The sequence below is a fragment of the Lutra lutra genome, chromosome 5 (assembly GCF_902655055.1).
Source record: "Lutra lutra chromosome 5, mLutLut1.2, whole genome shotgun sequence".
Lineage (NCBI taxonomy): Eukaryota > Metazoa > Chordata > Mammalia > Carnivora > Mustelidae > Lutra > Lutra lutra.
This window is the reverse complement of record NC_062282.1, coordinates 19,601,935-19,623,069: the sequence shown is the minus strand read 5'-3', so window position 1 is coordinate 19,623,069 and position 21,135 is coordinate 19,601,935. Positions and strand designations below refer to the sequence as shown.

Sequence of the window (21,135 nt, the reverse complement as noted above, 5' to 3'; positions counted from 1 at the left end):
CATTTTGTTATGTTTTACATTCCAAATTTTAATCTCCTGACATTTATGAGGTATGAATTAAACATCTAATCATACTTAAATTTTTCCTCATCTAGATTAAAAATAAAACACTATTTGTCATATAAGACCCTATATACTAACTGGTATGTGTTTTTTGAGTATTCTATTATTTTTCATTGATCTATTTGTCTGTTTCTGGTTTAGTAGTGAAATCTTACTATTAACATGGTCTTACAATATTTTTTCTCATTATCTGTTTTGAAATAGACCTTGTTATTGCATTCAACATATTTAAAAAAATACTTTCAGAGAGTTTTCTGTCATATGGACATTAAAATCATAGTGTTCAATTCCCCAAAGCAAATTTCATCAGAATTCCATTTATAATTACATTATCTTCATATATTTAGTTTTGAATAACTAATTTTTTTTACCATTGTATATCATTTCTCTGAGAATTTGGTTCTAATCTTTTTTCTCCATATTTCTTTGGTTCTAATCTTGTTTTATATCTTTATTCTTTACTAATTTTATTTAATTCTTAATTCTTTCAAATTTATTCTTTCCTTCTTTTTCATTTCTACTTTTCTTCTCACCTTGATATAATTGCAACTCACCTATTACTGTTTTATAGCATGATGCTCTCTTATTCTTTGTTGAGGATGCTAAGTCTTGTAGAGCTTTTGTATTTTGCTTAACAATATATCTCTTCAAGATGTACATCCTTGATCTGAATTTCCTAAATAATCACCCTCTTGTCAAGTTCTAAAGTTATTTTTTGAAGACTACATGATGATTTCCCTCTGCTCATTCTTGAATGAAGCTAAGCTATTTGAGTGGTTTGACCTTACTGTCTCTAATTTTTTTATAATCCTTATATTTTTAACTCTGCAGTGGGAGAGCAGGATGGTGCTTAGTTCTCAATATGATTATTATAATTCCTAAATTTCAGATGGACTTTACTATATACCAAGTGGTTTAAACCGCAGAAATTTGTTTTCTTATATTTCTAGAGACTGGGAATTCCAGGATCAAGGTTATTCAGGGTTTGATTTTTAGTGGGGGAATCTCTTCCTGGCATAAAGAGGAGCATCTTCTCATTTCTAGAAATTCCCCTTTCTCTCTCTCTCTCCTGTTCTTAAAAGGTCATAGTCCTATCTAAACAGGGCTCTACTCTTATGCATGATTTACCTCCTAAGGATTCTATCTCTTATTATCACTTAGGGCTTCAATGTACACACTTTGGGGAAATATAATTCAGCCCATAGCAGGAGCTAAGGATCAAAGTGGATGAGGACAGAGCATTATTCCATACGAATCAGGAAGCCCATTACTGTGTACTATGCAGTCACAGAAACCCAGCATTATCTTAGAGAAGGGCTAGGTGGATGAAAGGCAGGTAGAAATTGGAGAAACTATTACTTAAAATAACTATTAAATCATCAGATTCAGTTTTGAACTTGATAGAAATAAAATCTGTTTCTTTTTTTTACCCACTAGGCAGAGGCTTATGATAATAAATTATAAAAAAAGAAAAACATATTTCCTTTGTTCACTCTTAGTATAATGTGAATGTATTTATGACCCTGATATATAGTTCGTCACATGTCAAAGACAATGTCAGGGGAAAAGTGTAGAAATAAAGAACACTTAAATAAATTGAAAAAGAAGTCATGACAAGGGATATAAAAAATTTAAAAATGTGGGGCACCTGGGTGGCTCAGTGGGTTAAAGCCTCTGCCTTTGGCTCGGGTCATGATCTCGGGGTCCTGGGATCGAGCCCCACATTGGTCTCTCTGCTCAGCAGAGAGCCTGCTTCCCACCCCCCTCTCTCTCTCTCTCTGCCTGCCTCTCTGCCTGCTTGTGATCTCTGTCTGTCAAATAAATAAATGAAATCTTAAAAAAAAACATTAAAAAAATTTAAAAATGTAACATGATTGTAAGAGTGACAATCTTGGATGGTCCAAGAGATTTCTGATTTATGCTTCTTATCTTAACTTAATTATTAATAATAAAAAATCTAATATTAAAATATTACAGATTGGTTGGATCCCTATAAATATCTTATTATAGCAGAAAGCAAAGAAATTATCAAAGATTAGCAGGATCATTTATGGGGGTTCAGGAGTTAGTTTGGAAAAGTTCTAACAGGTTAATAATGGAAAATTTGAGTAATAACAGTACTAATGCAATTGATTGAAATTTATAAATATTTTTATCAGTAAACATACCTTTATGAGATTATGTCAACTTAAAAAAAAATTGGAATTAGAATATCACGGTTTTGCAATCCCTGGTAAGATAAAAGAACTAAAGCATTATAATCAACACACACATCCCAAATAAAAAAGAGCTAAACATTATGTGCCTGATGTTTCCTTTCCTGATGAAAAAGAATACCTATAAAGCATTCTTGTTGAAAGAGAGATAGAGAGTTTGAGAGGTTGAAAGATAGCGAAGGGAAGGGAAGGGAAAGGTAGGGAAGGGGAAAAAAGTGAAGGGAAGGGAAGGGAATCAGGCCCCTAAATATAATTGCCAATTCAAAAACACTATGGATGACAAAGGCACTTGTTTAACAAGTCTACAAGGATACAATGAGAAAAGAATCTATAATGTGTGTATCTCTATACAAAGTCTATTCAATAAGTGAATTGTGATGGATAGAAAGAGAGTGGACTTTGATAACAAAGTTATGATTTTTTATTTAGGATTTATTAATAGTGCTTTAGATATAAATGTATGTCCTTATTTTTTACAGATATACACTAACATGTTTATGAATGAAATTATATGATTCTGGAATTTGTTCAAAACAATCCATCAGGGTGTTAGAAAATGTATGTGGAATGTAAATTTAAAAAATTCTTTATGAATGGATAATTGCAAAAATAATTAATTGTTCATTATGTATTGACTATATTATTTCTCTAGCTTTGTAAATGTCTTTTAAAATTACTATAATACATTTAAAAAATAATGTCTTGTTCTGTTTTCCTTCCAACCAGTTCTAGTATTTGGGATTTGCAGTGGTAATTATTTTGATTAAATAGGGGTAATGGTTGGCTAAGTGGAAATTCACTGCTTGAAGGCAGCAGTCTATGTCAGAACTAATATCATGGTGTTTTGTCATTAATTCTAAGATGAGATTTCATTGACTTTTCTTGACATATGAATTGCGACAGAAGATTTTTATTATGCAGACTGGGTTTCACAGAAAGAAATTAGGGTAATCTTTGATGAGGCCCCTGATTTTTATTTGAGGGTTTGTTTAATGTGGTATTAATTAAACATATACCAATAAATAAAGGACATTAAGCTTCATGCTTGGCATTGCAGCAGAAAGAGAAGATGTTAAGAAAAATGTAGGTTCGAACAAATTAAACAAATTTGCAATTTAATTTGAGTAACCTAAGTCTCATATGGTTTCATTTTGGATGTTGATATTCTATGTGTTCTACTTTGATATTCCAAAAATAGAATATCCATAAGATGCATGATCAATAAATCTTTGAGTCATACTATTATGAGTACTGTGATAATTTCTGAAATTTCCTGTGACTTCACATAATATACCTTACAAAAAAAATATCATTGAAAATATCAATGTCTTGAGAGAAGGATGGAATTTGTGTGGTAATATTCTACCAATATTAAATTTGGTTCATCTGAAAGGGGCAATTATGTGTACACTCAAATGACAATATCTTGATACGAGAATTTTTTCAGAAGAGTTTTACACGATAAGCACAGGCACTATATATATGACTAGCACAGTGTATAAAAATGAGTTTAAGAATATGTCGATAATAAAGAGAAGCAAGGTAGGTAATGAAGAGAAAGACATTCAGCAAATTGTTTATGTTTGGAAATGTCATTAAGCTCTCTCTGGGTACCAGCTAATTTAAAATAATTTGGATACAACTCATACTTAAATCGTTCTCTATAGTAAAAGAAAAATTCAAGTGTAAGAGGCAAGGCTGTACTTTACCTCTAAAGAATATTTACTTGTGAGGGGTGCCTGGTTGGCTCAGTGGGTTAAGGCCTCTGCCTTCGGTTCAGGTCATGATCCCAGGGTCCTGGGATCGAGCCCTGCATCGGGCTCTCTGCTTAGCAGTGAGCCTGCTTACCTTCCTCTCTCTCTGCCTGACTGTCTGCCTACTTGTGATCTCTGTCTGTCAAATAAAAAATTAATAATCTTTAAAAAAATATTTACTTGTGAATGTTTCATTCATAGTGAATATATATTCAAAAAAGCTATAGTCAGTTTCCCAGACTATAATTAGAAATTATATAATGTCTATATGTCATATTGAAGTTTCAACATAAACATATATTGAAATAGCTTGTCAGCATAAATATTTGATATAACATTTTAAACATTTCTAGTGCTTTCTACACTGAAGTGTTCCTCTTATGGAAATAAAGGATGTTTAAAACATGTTCATTTCTTCACTTTAATTTATTTGTTGATAGAACAAAACAAAATTGCTCTAGTAGTAATTGTAAAAGAAGTGTTGATTTTCAAAGTTTCTTTGAATGAGAGGTATAATTATAATTAATGTTGTTCCAAACTTCATAAATTTCTCTTTCAGTTAATTCATTTTCCCCCAAAGTAAATCCATTTATATTTCTCTTAGAGTATTTTGGTGTTGCTTAAATATGAATTTGTTATTTTGAGTGTGTATTAACGTATGTATGTTATAATTTATTTTTCTGTGAAATATTTGTTCATAGCTCTAGCATACATTCTGTCAGATCTTTCTTTCTAGCTCTAAAAAGTTCTTATATATTTAGAATATGCTGAGCAAATATTTTCCCAGTGGGTAGTTTGCCTTTTTACTCAACTACAGTTGTTATTTAACATACAGTTTTTTTTAAAGGCCTATGATTAAATTTGTTGATATTTTTATTTTTATTTTTATTTTTTTTTAAAGATTTTATTTATTTATTTCACAGAGAGAGATCACAAGTAGGCAGAGACAGAGAGAGAGAGAGAGAGAGAGGAGGAAGCAGGCTCTCCGCTGAGCAGAGAGCCCGATGCGGGACTCGATCCCAGGACCCTGAGATCATGACCTGAGCCGAAGGCAGCGGCTTAACCCACTGAGCCACCCAGGCGCCCAAATTTGTTGATATTTTTAAAAAGATTTTATTTATTTGTTTGAGAGACAGAGAAAACATGGGAAGGGGTCAGGTCAGAGGGAGAAGCAGACTCCCTACTGAGCAGGAAGCCTGATGAGGGACTTAATCCTGGGACTCCAGGATCCTGACCTGAGCCGAAGGCAAATGCTTAACCAGGCACTCATGTTATTTTCATTTTAAGCACCTGGGAGTTTGAATAATAGCACATATTCCCTAAATATTTGTGAGATATTCACCCACATTTTCTCCTATCATTTGTCTGGCTTTATTTTCAAATTAAAATCTTTGATTCATTTGAACTACATATCCTGATGTATAATATGAGGAAAAGATCCAATTTTAACATTCTCCATATGACTTTATAATTATTCCAGAACCACTTATTTAAAACACTATTCTTTCCATGTTAATTTGATATTGAAGCTTTATCATATATGAAATTTCCATAGGGAATTTTTTTTTTGCATTTCCAAGATTTCTTAGGTAGATAGATCTGTGTAAATGACTACAAAACTGTACAATTAGACAATTTTTCTAGAAAGGTAGTGTTTGGCAGAGTAATCAAAAACAAACGAGAAAAAGCTTCTACTTGCTTTTCCGAAGACCTCTCCAATGTATCTTCCAACATCCCTAATAGTGTTGGCTTTATCAGAGCTTTTAAAAAAATCCCAATTAGATCCAGTGATGAAAGCTGTCTTTAATTCCACATGTTGAATCCTTGATCTCTCATCTATTACCATCCCAAGGTAACCAGATGGCATTCTAGGCAATGTAGTAAAGTCTACAAATTAATTATTTTGGGTCATGTCCTTATACTACCATATTTTTATTCCTAATAAATGCGCTAGATCATTGTAATCAGAAATACTCTCTTCAATAACCTAGAAGAAAGGCTGAGCCTAAGCAGGCCAGTGGCCTCCTTAGCTTTGCCACCCAGGTTTCATGTAATAACCCCAGTCATTATAATGAAATTGGCTTAAGACAGGGAGAATCATCTTCAAAGTTAATCACAGTGAGGGAAAATGAACATTTCTTCTGTACTTGAGATATTAGCCTAAGGCTTGTATGAACTCTTTTTCCTGTCAGATCCTTGGTTTGTTTTCTGAGGATGAGAGGAAAGTTAACAACTTCAAAGTTAAAGAGCCTGGGCGCCATTCTTCTTCCTACAAATGGCACAGGAAAATATCAACATATTAAAACCAAAAGAGAATACATTGATCTCCATTTTCACAATGTTTAATACATCCTTTTTTTTAATTAAAGATTTTTATTTATTTATTTGACAGACAGAGATCACAAGTAGGCAGAGAGGCAGCAGAGAGAGGGGAGGGGAAGCAGGCTCCCTGCTGAGCAGAGAGCCCGATGCGGGGCTTGATCCTAGGACCCTGAAATCATGACCTGAGCTGAAGGCAGAGGCTTTTAACGCACTGAGCCACCCAGGTGCCCCAAACACATCATTTTTTTCACCCATCTAGCTTGTACCCCTTTTGAGCTCCTCTGTAAAAAACAAAATAAGGACATAAATAAGGTCCATTTATAAGATTGGGGGAAAAAATTACCAGGAATTAATATGTATAAATTCACTGATCTCTTTCCTGCAGAATCTTCCTGATGTTTGCTTTTCAAAGTGTTTCCCCTCTCTTACTTCTGGAATTCAGTGAGCGTCACTATAATACTGACAGACCTAAGGCACCATTGGCAGAAGACTTAAATAGCTCAAGAATGGCAGGGAGTCACAGACTGACATTAAACAGGATGTGAGACATGATTCCAAGAGACTTCTATCAACACAAAACAGGGATAAGCCGTATGTGCATGTGACTTATGTAATCAAAGGTCATAGTGGGCAGAGTATGGACATATTCAGCTATCAGAATGACTGATGTCACAGAGGTCTAGCAGAAAGCTGTGAACATGGTGGGGAGCATATCTGACCATAGACTTGTCTGACACTGCACAGGAAAAATGAATGGTAGGATATTATCAACATTGTAGAAGTGTGTCAATATATGGCATGACTAAGTATGTGTACGTGTTTGTGTGTGTCTGTATGTTAAAGAGAAACTGAGAGAGATCTAGTTAAAAATAAGCTGGTCAAGGGACACCTGGGTGGTTGAGCTGGTTGTGTCTGCTTTTGGCTAAGGTCATGATCCCAAAGTCCTGGGATCAAGTTCCACATCAGGTTCCCTGCTCAGTGGGGATTCTGTTTCTCCCTCTGCTCCTCCACTCACCCCATACACTGGCTGGTGAGCTCACTCTCTCTCATAAAAATAAATTAATAAAATCTTTAAAAGAATACAAATGTCAATTTCTAATTTTAGAATTTTCAGTTGCCCCCCCCACCCCCGCCCCAGATTTTTATTCCCAGAAGTTCTGAGATAAGTGGAAGGTAAACAAGGAGTACGTGCACACAGGAAGCCAGAAAATCTGATTAATATGAAAGCAAACACTTGAATCTAAGAAAAAACACTACCGTTGGCATCTGAAACTTGAAGTTGTTTCCTTATTTGTGTATTTTCCTTGTCTATGGAAGTTGCCAATGCCTGGGGCAGGATAATGAAGTATCTCACCAAGGAGACAACATGTCAATGCATAATGTTAGGTTCTGAATGAAAATCTGAGTTGTCAAGGATTATCTCTGACCCAATAATAATTTTATGTGTGGTGTGCAGAGTCAGACACTTAAACTAGATTTATTCGTATTTTCATGCAAACGTATCGTTGATTGGAATAGAAGAGTTTATTCTAACATTTGTTCAAAAAAATCAATGCCAATATGTGTGCCTACACCCAAAGAAGTTTCTTTCTTGAATCTTGCTTTTTCTTCTGGGTCTATTTCAAGCAGACCAAATAGACCCTGTAGTACTTCAAGAAGTTTTACTCCCACAAGAAAAAATTATCTTTGTCTTTGTTTCCTTTGAGTAAAAAAAATTTATATCTGAAATGTTTTGTCTACCTTTAACTATATAAAAATGATAGGAGTAGTTTATTTTGTAACTAAATCTCATGCTGAAAATTCCTTTGTCCCGGGGCACCTGGGTGGCTCAGTGGGTTAAAGCCTCTGCCTTCGGCTCAGGTCATGGTCCCAGTGTCCTGGGATCGAGCCCCACGTCGGGCTCTGTGCTCTGCAGGGAGCCTGCTTCCCCCTCTCTCTCTATCTGTCTGCCTCTCTGCCTACTTGTGATCTCTGTCTGTCAAATAAATAAAATCTTTGAAAAAGAAAAAGAAAAAAAAAATTCCTTTGTCCCAACATTCTCAAGACATTATTCCACTGTTTTCTGTCTTCAGTTACTGGTAATAAAGTCTTCTATTAGTCCCAGCATTATTCCATTATAATTACTTATCTTTGTGCCATCTTTGATTTGTTTTGAGATTGTACAAGTTCAATGTTTAGTTTCAGATATGAGTTCATTTTAGTTTTATTCGTTTACTCTGTTAGGAACTCAAAGGTTTTGTCATCTTATCACCTCTGAGAATTCTTAGCCTTACTTCATTAAATTATTGTATCTACTCGTATTCTTTTTGAACTCAGCTTAGATGTGTGTTGCAACTTCTTATTTGAGCATCCAAGTTTTATCACCTGTCCTGTATTTTGTTTTCTTTTCCTCTCGATGCTGAACTTTTCCTAAAACTATGTTTTAGTTCTTTAAACTTCTCCAATTAATTTGAAACATCTATGATCTACCATTTTTTTAAAAAATTAAAATAACTATATTTATTATTTATAGGACTTTAAAAAAATTCTTTTTGACACCTCTTGCCTATTTTAATGGTGTCCCAGGTATCCTTCCTTTGAACTTTCTATACAGTCTATGTAATAGTTTTATTATCTGAAGATATACAAGAATTGAATCCATTTTCTTTTTTGCAGATGTTGACTCTGATTTACGGTGTAATAATTACTACTACATCTTTATTTCTGAATTATGAGCTCATTTGCAGGAAATCCTTCCATATGGGTTTAATTTTTTAATTTTAATTTGCATCTTTTCTGAAAGGATTTTGTGTTTTGTTACATAAGTAACATCTTCCTAAGATTTTATTTTACTATCATTTTTGGCATGGATTTCACTTCACTGGCCTACATGTATTTGCGTCTAAGATAGTGGATGGAAAGTTCCAAAATTAAGAATTGTCCAAAGATACTAATTTACCCTCTATTAATAGGCTGAATATTTGTCTACTCAAATTACCAAAGGAATTTTCACACTTTGAAGTTTTAAAATTTAATCAGGCATCTCAGATCCAAATAAAAATCTAACATAGGGTAAAAAACTGGTCTCTGACTTTGATATAAACTCAAGATACTTGTTGTGCAAGTCAGAAATCCTTAAGAATACTGGTTTCTCATCCTGGTTTTTTTAATTATCTTCCTCTTTTTTTTTTTTTTCCTCGCCCCCAGTTAAGTGCTATTATTTTTATCAAGATCTTACCTGTGCTTTTAAAAATATGTTATTTTATTTAATTCAGAATTTATATTGGAACATCAACCTTGCTGAAGGAGAAAGAGAGTGGGAAAAAGAGAGGAAGAGAAAGAGAGAGACAGAGAGAGAGTTAGGGGGAATTATTTAAAATTTATGGCTATGGAATATCACAGGTGACCTCTTGCTCAGTTTTGCCAAATTGCTTCACAACTACTATATATGGAGTGATGATTATTATTAAAAGAATTGTTGTCAGAAAGGATTGCAACCTACACCCACACAACAGGATATATGGAGAGTTTCATAAGTAGAACTAGACATTACTGGTTTTCCTATAAAACTCTGAAAAGAATTACATACAAATAATGCAGAAGAAAGGATTTGGACACACACTAAAGTAACAGCACAAATAAAAGAATCTTTTCATTATATCATAACAAATCTTCATTAGTATCTTAAAAATTAAACATTCTCTGCTCAATCAGTAAGGCTGTAAAAAATAACTTCACTGAAAACAATAAATTAAAGGCCAAGCATGCATGAAAATTGTTAAAAGATTCTTTTCTTAGTAGTATAGTTAATTGTCTGAGAAGTTTCAAGATTATTTTAAAAATCCTTATTCAACTAAAACTAGACTGTGTACATTGAGGTATTATTAAAATAATTAATTGTTCTTTCTTTATTCAGTCTGAAACTAAACTATTACATCTTCCAAGTCAATATAGCAAGTGAAATGAAAGTATTAAAAATTAATTTTCCATAATAACTCTTTATTAAAATAAATTATTTAGAATTAATATGTAATAATTTTAGTACTAATTTTCTTTCTAGGTCTCTGATAAGTTACTTAATCCTTTAAATAGTGTGAAAGTCTGCGTGAGAAATAATTTGCCTTTGGAATAGAATGGGCTACTTCAGTGGGGGAAACATTGAGTGGAGGAAGGATTATAATTTAGTAGAAACATTATAGATGGAATATCACTATTTAATATATATTTAGCATGTTTTTTCATATTCACAGGATTCCTTCAGTGTCTCCATGCCATAGTCGTTATTTCTGAAAAAAAAAATGAGATTTATTACTTTCAAAAAAATCAATACCGTTACCCCTCATTTTTATTAGCTGACGACTGAGTGGTCTTTTTTCTTGAGACTGGTTAGCCAGAGTTTACAAAAGAAATAAATCAAAAATCTTTGTCTTTCTTTTCCAAAGAATGGTCTAAGACAGACAACACTTTCTGAATGTATTTCAAAATAATACTTCCTTCCTGGGTGCAACCAATACACGCAATTCATGCTATTATTGATTTGCCTCACCAACTGCTCACAGCTCTCTTTAGAGAATCACACAATTTAAGATTATTGTTGATAAGAACACTTGTTTTCCTAGCTGTGAAGACAAATGTTAAGTGGTTTTAAACCTATAGCTGAGTAAACTATTTGTATCTTTTTTTTTTTTAAGATTTTATTTATTTATTTGACAGACAGAGATCACAAGTAGGCAGAGAGGCAGGCAGAGAGAGAGGAGGAAGCAGGCTCCCTGCTGAGCAGAGAGCCCCATGTGGGGCTCAATCCCAGGACCCTGGGATCATGACCTGAGCCAAAGGCAGAGGCCTTAACCCACTGAGCCACCCAGGCGCCCCCTATTTGTATCTTCTTAAAAAAAAAAAATGCCTGCACAACAGTAAGTCCTTGTAAATAGCCAATATTAATTTGAAAACTTGCACTGTTCAACTCTACACCATTGGGTTTGAGACATCGATAGTCATCAGTGGTTGTTTATACCAGTATTTATACCAGAAGTATTTTATACACATCTGAACCACAACCAAAGGGAGATATTCCACAAGAATGCCTTCTGTGACTACTCTAAGGATATTCTATATATTTCCCTCACCTATATTTAGGTAAAATGATAAATAAAAATTGTATACTTTTAAGGTGTACAAGTATACCACTCGATGTTTTGATATATGGTGAAATAATCATCGCATTAACCAAATTAACATATTCATCACCAAAACCAAGAATAAGCCTACAGACACTGTGTTTTATTTAATTTCGCTTACCTACTTACAGGTTTAATTCACCACATTAGTGACTTACAGACATCTACTGGTCTTTGCAGTAATATACCAGATAGAAATTTAGTCAATTCACTTGCTTAAAACAACAAATAATTTAACAATGTATTGTTAACCTAAAAAAAAATTTGTCTTGTTGAAAATTTAAAAGATCAAGTAAATATGTATGCAATTAAATTGATTGGCTTTAAAAAATTCCAGATACAAAAAAGCTCTAAAGTGTGAATATAAGTTTAGGAATTGTCACTTTTGATACTATAACCAGGATCTACTTTAAAAATGGTGATATCTCCAAATTGCCAAATATTTTGGGGGATATTCCCAAAATTAATACATCTTTAGCTATGGTATGTAGGTGACTTTTTGTGGTGCCAATCAGGATGTTTTTCTAACATAGAATTATACCTATAGCTATTACTGAGCCCAAATAATATATAATCCTGAAAACTCTTATATGCTTTTTATCCCTGAACAGAGAAAAATGATGGGCTTCCTAATGTATCAGAAAAAGTAAACTAAAAATCATGCATTGGTTTTTGTGTCTTGAAGGTTTCCCTAAAACCTTAAACTCATGGTTTGTTCATAAGCAGCAGATTCATCCCTGAAACAGAGAAGGGAAATTCACCAGAGGAAAGTAAGTGGATGGAAATTTACCTTAAGGTAAATCACATTTATTCTTTCTTCTCTATGAATACTGAACTATCCTGGTACTTACACTACTTTTGAGGATCATATATCTACTACCTCTCCATTCTAGTGATCAGATGATATTTGTAACATACTTTAAATAGATAAATTGTGGGGCGCCTGGGTGGCTCAGTGGGTTAAAGCCTCTGCCTTTGGCTCAGGTCATGATCCCAGGGTCCTGGGATTGAGCCCCACATGGGGCTCTCTGCTCAGCAGGGAGCCTGCTTCCTCCTCTCTCTTTGCCTGCCTCTCTGCCTACTTGTGCTCTCTGTCTGTCAAATAAATAAATAAAATCTTTAAAAAAATAGATTAATTGCCATTTTAACTTATCAGTCAGTCTCAAATTCATTTCACTAGTGAATCCCCCCTCCTCTAGAGATTGATAATTCATGTTGAAAAGATAAAACTGAGTTTCTGAAATTGTAATGCCAACAACCACATCTTAAAACACCATGGCAAATGTAATACAATAAAAATTACAATTATATCATGTCCATAAATATAATACAACACATTAATGAGACAAAACACTAGTTAGTTTTATATTTATGAAAAGAATAAAAATATTTAAAAGAGATTTTAACATATATATTGGAATTATATAATGAAATATGAAACCTTAAAGATAACTTTATAAGAAATATGTCATATTAAAATATTTAGTTACCTTTTATAGTCTTTCAGAAAAATTTATATTTCTCAAAATTTTAATATACTTAAATGCAGTATAAAAAAGTATTACCACTGTGGATATCTATTATTGCAGATAACAGAATTTTTACTCAATTTTATTAGCATATAAATAAGAGATATTTAAAAAGTCATAGTGGTTAAAAGATGGCAAAAATAGAAATCTGTTTTTCCTCTTTCAAAGCACTCATTTTATTTCATTAATTCAAAGTGGATTACAATTATTTATAGATACATGTATGGAGGAAAATCCTTACCATTCATATTTGGTTGGCTATTACTATAAACTCTCCGACAGCTAAATTGTCATTTGTAACTTACATATCAGTAACTATACAGTAACAATACATCGCTGCTTCAAATTCTTTTTGGAATGAAGCAGTTATAATAAACAAGGGAAAAAATAAGTGAGAACAATTTAAAGTTTTTGCTGTATAGGATTTTGACTTATCTGTGGAATCTATGTAAGCAATTCCTGGGGACTTAAATACTTCAGGGGTATAGAGTGATAACCAAAAGTTAAAATAAGTACTGCCTGAATTTGCTGTCATGCTCTGGTTGTATCAGCAAAATGGTTCATAGAGAACCTGACCAAGAATAGCCTATTTAAGTTTTCATTTCTGTAAGTAAAGCATATTCATTCCTGAATTGTTTAAAGGTTCCCAGCTGTGGGGTTTGAAATATCATTTATGTGTTTTATGAGTCCCACAGTGAGAGTCTAGACATCTTTCCCTGCTTCTCAGCCTTTAGAGACCCTGTCGTAACTCTAAAGCTCAGCCTACAAGGAGATTAACTGAGACAACCCACAATGCTAGGTTAAATGTTGGTGTTGGACAAGATTTGTGGAATGCTTATTTTACTTACAATTTAGAAGTGAGACTTTCTAAGAGTCACGTCTTTGTGCTTACCTCTATCATTATAGATACGCTGCCCCTGGGATGACTGCCTAACAAAATGAAGACTGTCACTTTTCCAGCCCACTGAGTATGGAGGTTCCTTGTATCCAACCTAGTTTCCCAGGGAAATAAAGAGGACTCAGAAAGTCAGGTTGTTGAGGACATAATGAAGATAAACCATATTCTTCAAAGTATATTCGCTCATATGACTGAATCCATAACACCATTCTATGACTTCCTGACCATCTCTTCATATCTGTGATATATCCTGTCTAAAAGGAGGCTTCTATTTTTTACACTATTCTTACTACATACTGTTTTTCATTTTTAGCTTCTGACTCTGCTCATTGCCGTCAGCAAAAAAAAAATAATAACTTGACCTTCCCTCTGTGCCACTCTTTCATAAGCAACCCATTGCATACTACCCATAACTGATTTTCAGTCTGAGTTGATATAAAATTCTGCTTAATTTTCTTAAACAGTTAGTAGAATTATTGAATCATTTCTACTTTTTCTTACAACTGTTTAGATAAAATATTACTTTTTAGGATCTATTTCATTGTTCATTTAAGTGTTCATTAAGAACACTTAACATGGATCTACCCTCTTAACAAAATTTTAGCTGTATATTATACGTGCAATATTACTCAGTAGATTTCTAGAACTCATTTACCATGTTTTTTTTTTTTTTTAAAGATTTTATTTATTTATTTGTCATAGAGAGAGAAGCGAGAGTGAGCACAGGCAGACAGAGTGGCAGGCAGAGGCAGAGGGAGAAGCAGGCTCGCTGCCAAGCAAGGAGCCCGATGTGGGACTCGATCCCAGGACGCTGGGATCATGACCTGAGCCGAAGGTCATTTACCATGTTTAACTGACATTTCATGCCCTCTGGTTAATGACTCCACATTTTCCCCTCCCCTCATCCCTATTCCACAATTTTTTTTTTCTTAAGAATTATTTATTTGAGATAGAGCGTGAGAGAAAGAGAGTGCACACGAGCAATAGGGAAGGGGAGAGGGAGAGAGAGAAGAAGGATCTCCATGGAGCAGGACCCTGACGTGGAGCCTGGATCCCAAGACACTGGGATCATGACCTGCAGATACTTACCAGACTGAGCCACCCTATTTCACAATTTGATGCTATCAGTTTCACTACTTTAGAATTATGCAGTATTTGTCTTTTTGTGCTTATATTTCTTTTTTCCTCTGTTCATTTTTTTGAGATAATTGAATTTTGTCTGTTTTCTTTTTTCTTATTTCATATTTATTTATATCTACATTTATAATTTATACATAGAATGTCTAGTAACAGAGTCAGAATTTTGCCATGCATATTTAACTTAGCAAAATTGAAATTTATTTTTTATTATTTATTTTTTTGCAGAACTGAAGTTTAAATGCCTCTCTTCAGTAATTAAAATGTTAGAACAGTTTAACTATGATCATCTTCATCCAAATGCATTAACTTTTGTGGTCAGCATTTGAGTTACTTTATCCTCATAGAATGCTGAGTGTTCTTATTAGTATTGTTATTATTTTGTTACAGACACTAGACTTTATTTAGAGGATTTACAACAAATTTCTAAAAAAAATTGTATATAGCTTTTAAAAAAATATTTATCTGAGAGAGAGAGAGAGAGAGCATAAGAGGTAGGAGCAGAGGGAAAGGGAGAGAGAATATCAAGTAGGCTTTGTACTGAGTATGGAGCCCCATGTGGTCCCATGTCCCTCAGATTATGACCTGAGCCAAAACCAAAAATTGGTTGCTTAACTGACTGTGCCACCCACGCCCCCCCACAACTTTTTATTTTATGTTATTTAAATTTTTCCTTCTTCCTGATATTTTTCCTCTAGATATTCCCTTATTAAATTTTCTAGCAGTAAACGCTGTTATCACTATATATCACTGTCTAAATCCTAAAATATAATACTATATTGTGTGTTGTGATAGAAACAAAATTCATACTCAGATGGAATAATACAGAACAAACTATGTATCAAGGTGTGATCAGATAATGAAAATCAGCTATGTATAATGAAGCATTCTAGAGCTGGAGACATTAGGGAGAAGTTCTGACCTCAAGGCCTGAAGAGTTGATGGGGCAGGAAACTAGAACCAGGAAGAGCTATAGCTGTAGGAAAGGACCAATGCAAATGATTTGAGGAATTCGAAAGAAGGAGCTCCATCACCTATGAACCAATAGAGAGAAAACCTAAGGACTTCTATGCCTCCACCCTCTGATCCCCAGTTGAAGATCCCCAAGTGCTGAAACAAAGTAAAGGTAGAGCCCAAGAGAGCTGTTTGATGCTCACCAAAAACTTCCAGGAACCCGTAGCATGAAGCGGGACTAAACCAAGAGAGTTAAAAGGAAAATATTTGGGTACATATTCTAGATTAGTACTTATTTTCTCTCAACATTTTGATGACAGTATTCCTCTGCTTGGGTCATCTGTCCTTGCTGCAGTTTTAATTTTTACTCCTTTCACATAATCTCTCTCTTTGTGGTTGTGTTAAGTATTTGTTTCTCTTTGGTGATTTATGAGTTCACATGGTATGTTAAGGCTTGAGTTCCATTTTATTAATCCTGTTTCAGATAGTGTATAAAACTCAAACATTATTTTCAAGATATTGTTTTATTTTCATTCCTTCTACTCTCTACATCTGAGATGCTGATGGTATACATTAAATCTCAATTTATCCTTCATGTATCTTGATAATTTTTTCACCTTCTGTATTTCTATGCCTTTGACACTCATTTTGTCTTCCCCTTTGCTTTTTTAGTTCATTTTAATATGCTGTTTAGCTAATATATTGAGTTATATACTTTACACATAGAAAATCCATTTTAAAAGAGCTAGTTAATCCCTGATAAACTTTTGAAAGAATGTTTTTTATTGTTTCTTTCATTTCTTCAAAATTTTCATGCATACATCCTTTATAATTTTTATATCATAACTTTAATTCACTCAGACTTTGGTATTTTAAATATATTACTTCCATCTCTAGCCAAATTTCACTTATAGTGGGTTGCCTTTTCTTAGGCCGGGTGATCTTTACAAACCCACACTTTGGTTTGAATATTTGCAACTCCTACATGTCTATATTAGGGAAACATTCCTTCAATAAGGATTTGCTTTCACCTCTGGATGAAGTCAGTAGGACACTAGTTAGTGAACACTCCCTCCATTTCTCAATGTATCAGAAGTTTCTGCTTCATTCCCCAGCTCATAGCTCATCAAAGATTGAGGTTCTCAGTTGCAGGGTGAAATGGGTATCCACCTTCTGGGCAGAGCTATTGACATAGGCCATATACCTACTCTTCTAGCCTCAGTTCAAATTAATTTTAGGATAGAGAGGCAGACTTAGCAGACTTTTCTTACCTCTTCTGATACCTTATTATTATTATTTTTTAAAGCCATTTATCTCAAGTTCTCTGTCTTCCCTTTCTTCTTTAATGCATGGGTGACTGGGAGCAAATATTTAGCCACATGGACAGATGTAGTGCTACTCCTAAACCAATTTTAGCCTATAGTGTAATGCAAATGAAACAGTTTTCTATAGTTAATGTTGACTTTCTTTTTCTTAAATATTGGTGTGTTTTGCAACTGTTTTATAGTTTATAAATACAAAAAATTGTTTTTGCAATTAACTTATAGTTTCCTGTATAGCTACCTATATATCTCCACTTAATGATTAAATACTGAATTTCTTCAAGATTTGTTCTTTTTTTTTTTTTTAAAGATTTTTATTTATTTGTTTGACAGAGATCACAAGTAGGCAGAGAGGCAGGCAGAGAGGGAGAGAGAGAGAGAGGAGGAAGCAGGCTCCCTGCTTAAGCAGAGAGCCCGATGCGGGGCTCGATCCCAGGACTCTGAGATCATGACCCGAGCCGAAGGCAGAGGCCTCAACCCACTGAGCCACCCAGGCGCCCCTCAAGATTTGTTCTTAAGAAGACTTCTAATTCTCTACTCTTTCCCAAATGATCTTATTCATGGTCAAAGCTAAATACTATAACCAGATGAATGAAAATGAGAAGCGTATTTCCCACCTAGATGTCTACATCAATTGTCAGATATCTTTAAAATATTTTAAAATATCTCAAATATTTAAAATATCTCAAAACCTAAGTAGAAAACACACAAAAAAGACCTCCCAGCCTATTCCATTCCATTTTAACCTCTGAGTAATTGAACCAGCATGAATGAATTTACTCAAAGCATACATTGAGATTTATGTGGTACATTAATTTTACCCCCTTTTTCCCTCCCTCCATCTCTTCTTCCTTCCGGCCATCTTTCCTGCCTTTCTATGTTGCCTACCTTTTTCTTTCCTTAAGCAATTTTTAGAGCAAATTATGCATTGGATGCAATTTTAGGCACTGGGGTTTTATCAGACCTAATGAGAAGGTTTGTTTACTTGTGGAGTTCAAACTCAAGGTATAGAAAATCTTTATTTCTAGCTAGCTTTCTTTTTGAAAAAAAATTTTTTTAAGATTTTTTTATTTATTTGACAGAGATCACAAGTAGGCAGAGAGGCAGGCAGAGAAAGAGAGAGGAGGAAGCAGGCTTCCTGCTGAGCAGAGAGCCCAATGCGGGGCTTGATCCCAGGAGCCTGGGATCATGACCCGAGCCAAGGGCAGAGGCTTTAACCCACTGAGCCACCTAGGCACCCTTTGCTTTCCTTTTGAATGGTATTTTTTATGGATAAAAACTTCTAAGAATTCTAGGGTTTTGTTCTATTTTTTTCTTTTCTTTCAACACTTCTTAAAATATCTCACTTTACTCTTCCTTTTATTTACATGGTCTCTGTCAAGAAGTCCACTGTAATCCTCATTCTTGATTCTTTGTAGTTTAGAACACCGCACCCACAAATCTTTTATTCTATTTTCTATCAGGGTCTATATTGATTGATTGATTGATTGATGCTACTCTAAAGTTTTGAGTCCCAGGTATTTGGCTTATTTTACTCTAATAAATTTATATTATATATTGGATTTCCACCACCCAAATTCATAAATAAAACAATTAAAATCGGGGCGCCTGGGTGGCTCAGTGGGTTAAGCCTTTGCCTTTGGCTCGGGTCATGATCTCAGGGTCCTGGGAACGAGCCCCACATCAGGCTCTCTGCTCAGCAGGGAATCTGCTTCCCCTCTCTCTCTCTGCCTACTTGTGATCTCTCTCTCTCTGTCAAATAAATAAATAAAATCTTAAAAAAAAAACAAACAAAAACAAACAATTAAAATCTTTGAGAGGTCTTCAGCTTTAAACAAATGTAGTCCATGAATTCAGTTTTATTATGTACATGTAAATAAGATGTTTTTTATTACATATATATTTATAATGAATATATTTACAATGGTTTTTATTACATAAAAATTTATATATTTATTAGGGGCACCTGGGTGGCTCACTGGATTAAGCCTCTACCTTTGGGTCCGGTCATGATCTCAGTCCTGGGATCGAGCCCCGTATTGGCTCTCTGCTCAGAAGGGAGCCTGCTTCCCCCTCTCTCTCTGCCTGCCTCTCTGCCTACTGGTGGTCTCTGTCAAATAAATAAAATCTTAAAAAATATATATACATTTATTATATGTATTTATAGAAAACACGGCTTTTGACAAAACAACTATTTGAAGGCATCTTACACATTTACAGTTATACAAAACAATTTTTTTAATAAATGTAACATACAAACTTTATTTAAGAAAAGTAACAGAAAAATCAAACAGGCCCTTATAGTAAGAGAAAAACTGACTAGAAGAAATTTTGTCTTCAGCCTCTTATAGTAACTTACTTGCAGTTGCATTTAACTGAGCTCTGTTGCTGCGACAAATACAGCTCACGCACAGGTATGGATGAATTATTTGTATATTTTTCAAGTATTCACTGAATACTACCTTACATACACATAATACATTAAATCTTTCTGAAAAAAATTTAATTGACCATCCCAAGATATACTTCAGTTTTGTTGACCTTTTGGAAGAGATGTTCTCAAGAGAAGAATATATGCTTCTGGCTCATGAGTCATGTGATGAACCCAGCCTAGACTGTTGGACACCAAGTCTCCTCCATTCCTCTTCAGGCATCAGATGGGTTGTCAGTACTTGTCTGGAAAGTTCTCTGGGTGACATGCTGGTAGTACTTGTGGAAGTACTTGTCCAAATACTGAATCTGCTTCTGCACCATCCTGTGGGCAGGCAGGGTGAGGAAGGCGTGAAGAGTGGGTGTGGCAGACCACATGTTCAGGTGAGGCCAAGGCAAAGACTTGACTGCTTATGTAAAACAGATTTGACATCTTATCGGTTATATTATTTAAGAGTGTATATTCTGGGTCTCATAGTCTAAAACTCTTGTGATTGAAAAGATAGCTGGGATACTTGGGTGTCTTAGTCCTTAAATGTCTGACTTTTGATTTTGGCTCCGATCTGAGGGTTGGGAGATTGAGCCCCACCTCAGGCTCTGTGCTCAGCACTGAGTCTGCTTGAGATTCTCTCTCTCCCTCAGTCCCTCCCCCTACTCCTGCATAAATAAATAAAAAAAAATCCTTAAAGAAAAAGAAGAAAAAGGTAACTATTGGAGCATCAGGGTGCCTAAACAATGGATTTCTTAAGAAATTTCCAGTGTACATGAAATAGGAAATGAATATATAAATACAATCAGAAGTTAAATACATGTCTCTAAAAGGAAAGTTATTGTCCTAATAATACCATATAGCTTGGCCTAAAAATTAAGTAATTTGTTTTCATGTCCAACAGTCTTGACCTTTTTCAATATATATAAAAACATTCTTTCCAGCAATCATTTGTCCTTTGTTTATATATTGCATCATAAACTATTGTGTCTGTAAATATGTTTTGTACACTCCGAATGTGTTCCAGCATTTATCCTTAAACCCATGGAAATAATTAAAGATATTTTTAATTTTTAAGATAAAACAATTCTGTGTGTTTCTAATTTTGTTCCAACCCCACAGAAATTATGAGAGACAATGGGCATCAGTGACCTTTCCTGGTGAACTGTGGGCCACGCTTTGCATTTCTGCATAGAAGGTAGTGGTTCACATATATTCTCAGAATCCTGCCAGGTAAGAGGGAGTGGAGAATTATAAAAAGGAGCACAATGGTTCTGTTTCAAAACCTGGATATTTCCCTCTCATCTGGACAGGCACCTTGGGATGAAAACGTAAGAGCACTGACAACTCCAAAAGTAGCCTCTT

General features: G+C 34.4%; 1 pseudogene; it reads right to left on the bottom strand.

The window, feature by feature from the left end:
* Positions 1–19,878: 19,878 nt before the first annotated feature.
* Positions 19,879–20,105, bottom strand: LOC125101115 (cyclin-dependent kinases regulatory subunit 2-like; annotated as a pseudogene).
* Positions 20,106–21,135: the final 1,030 nt, after the last annotated feature.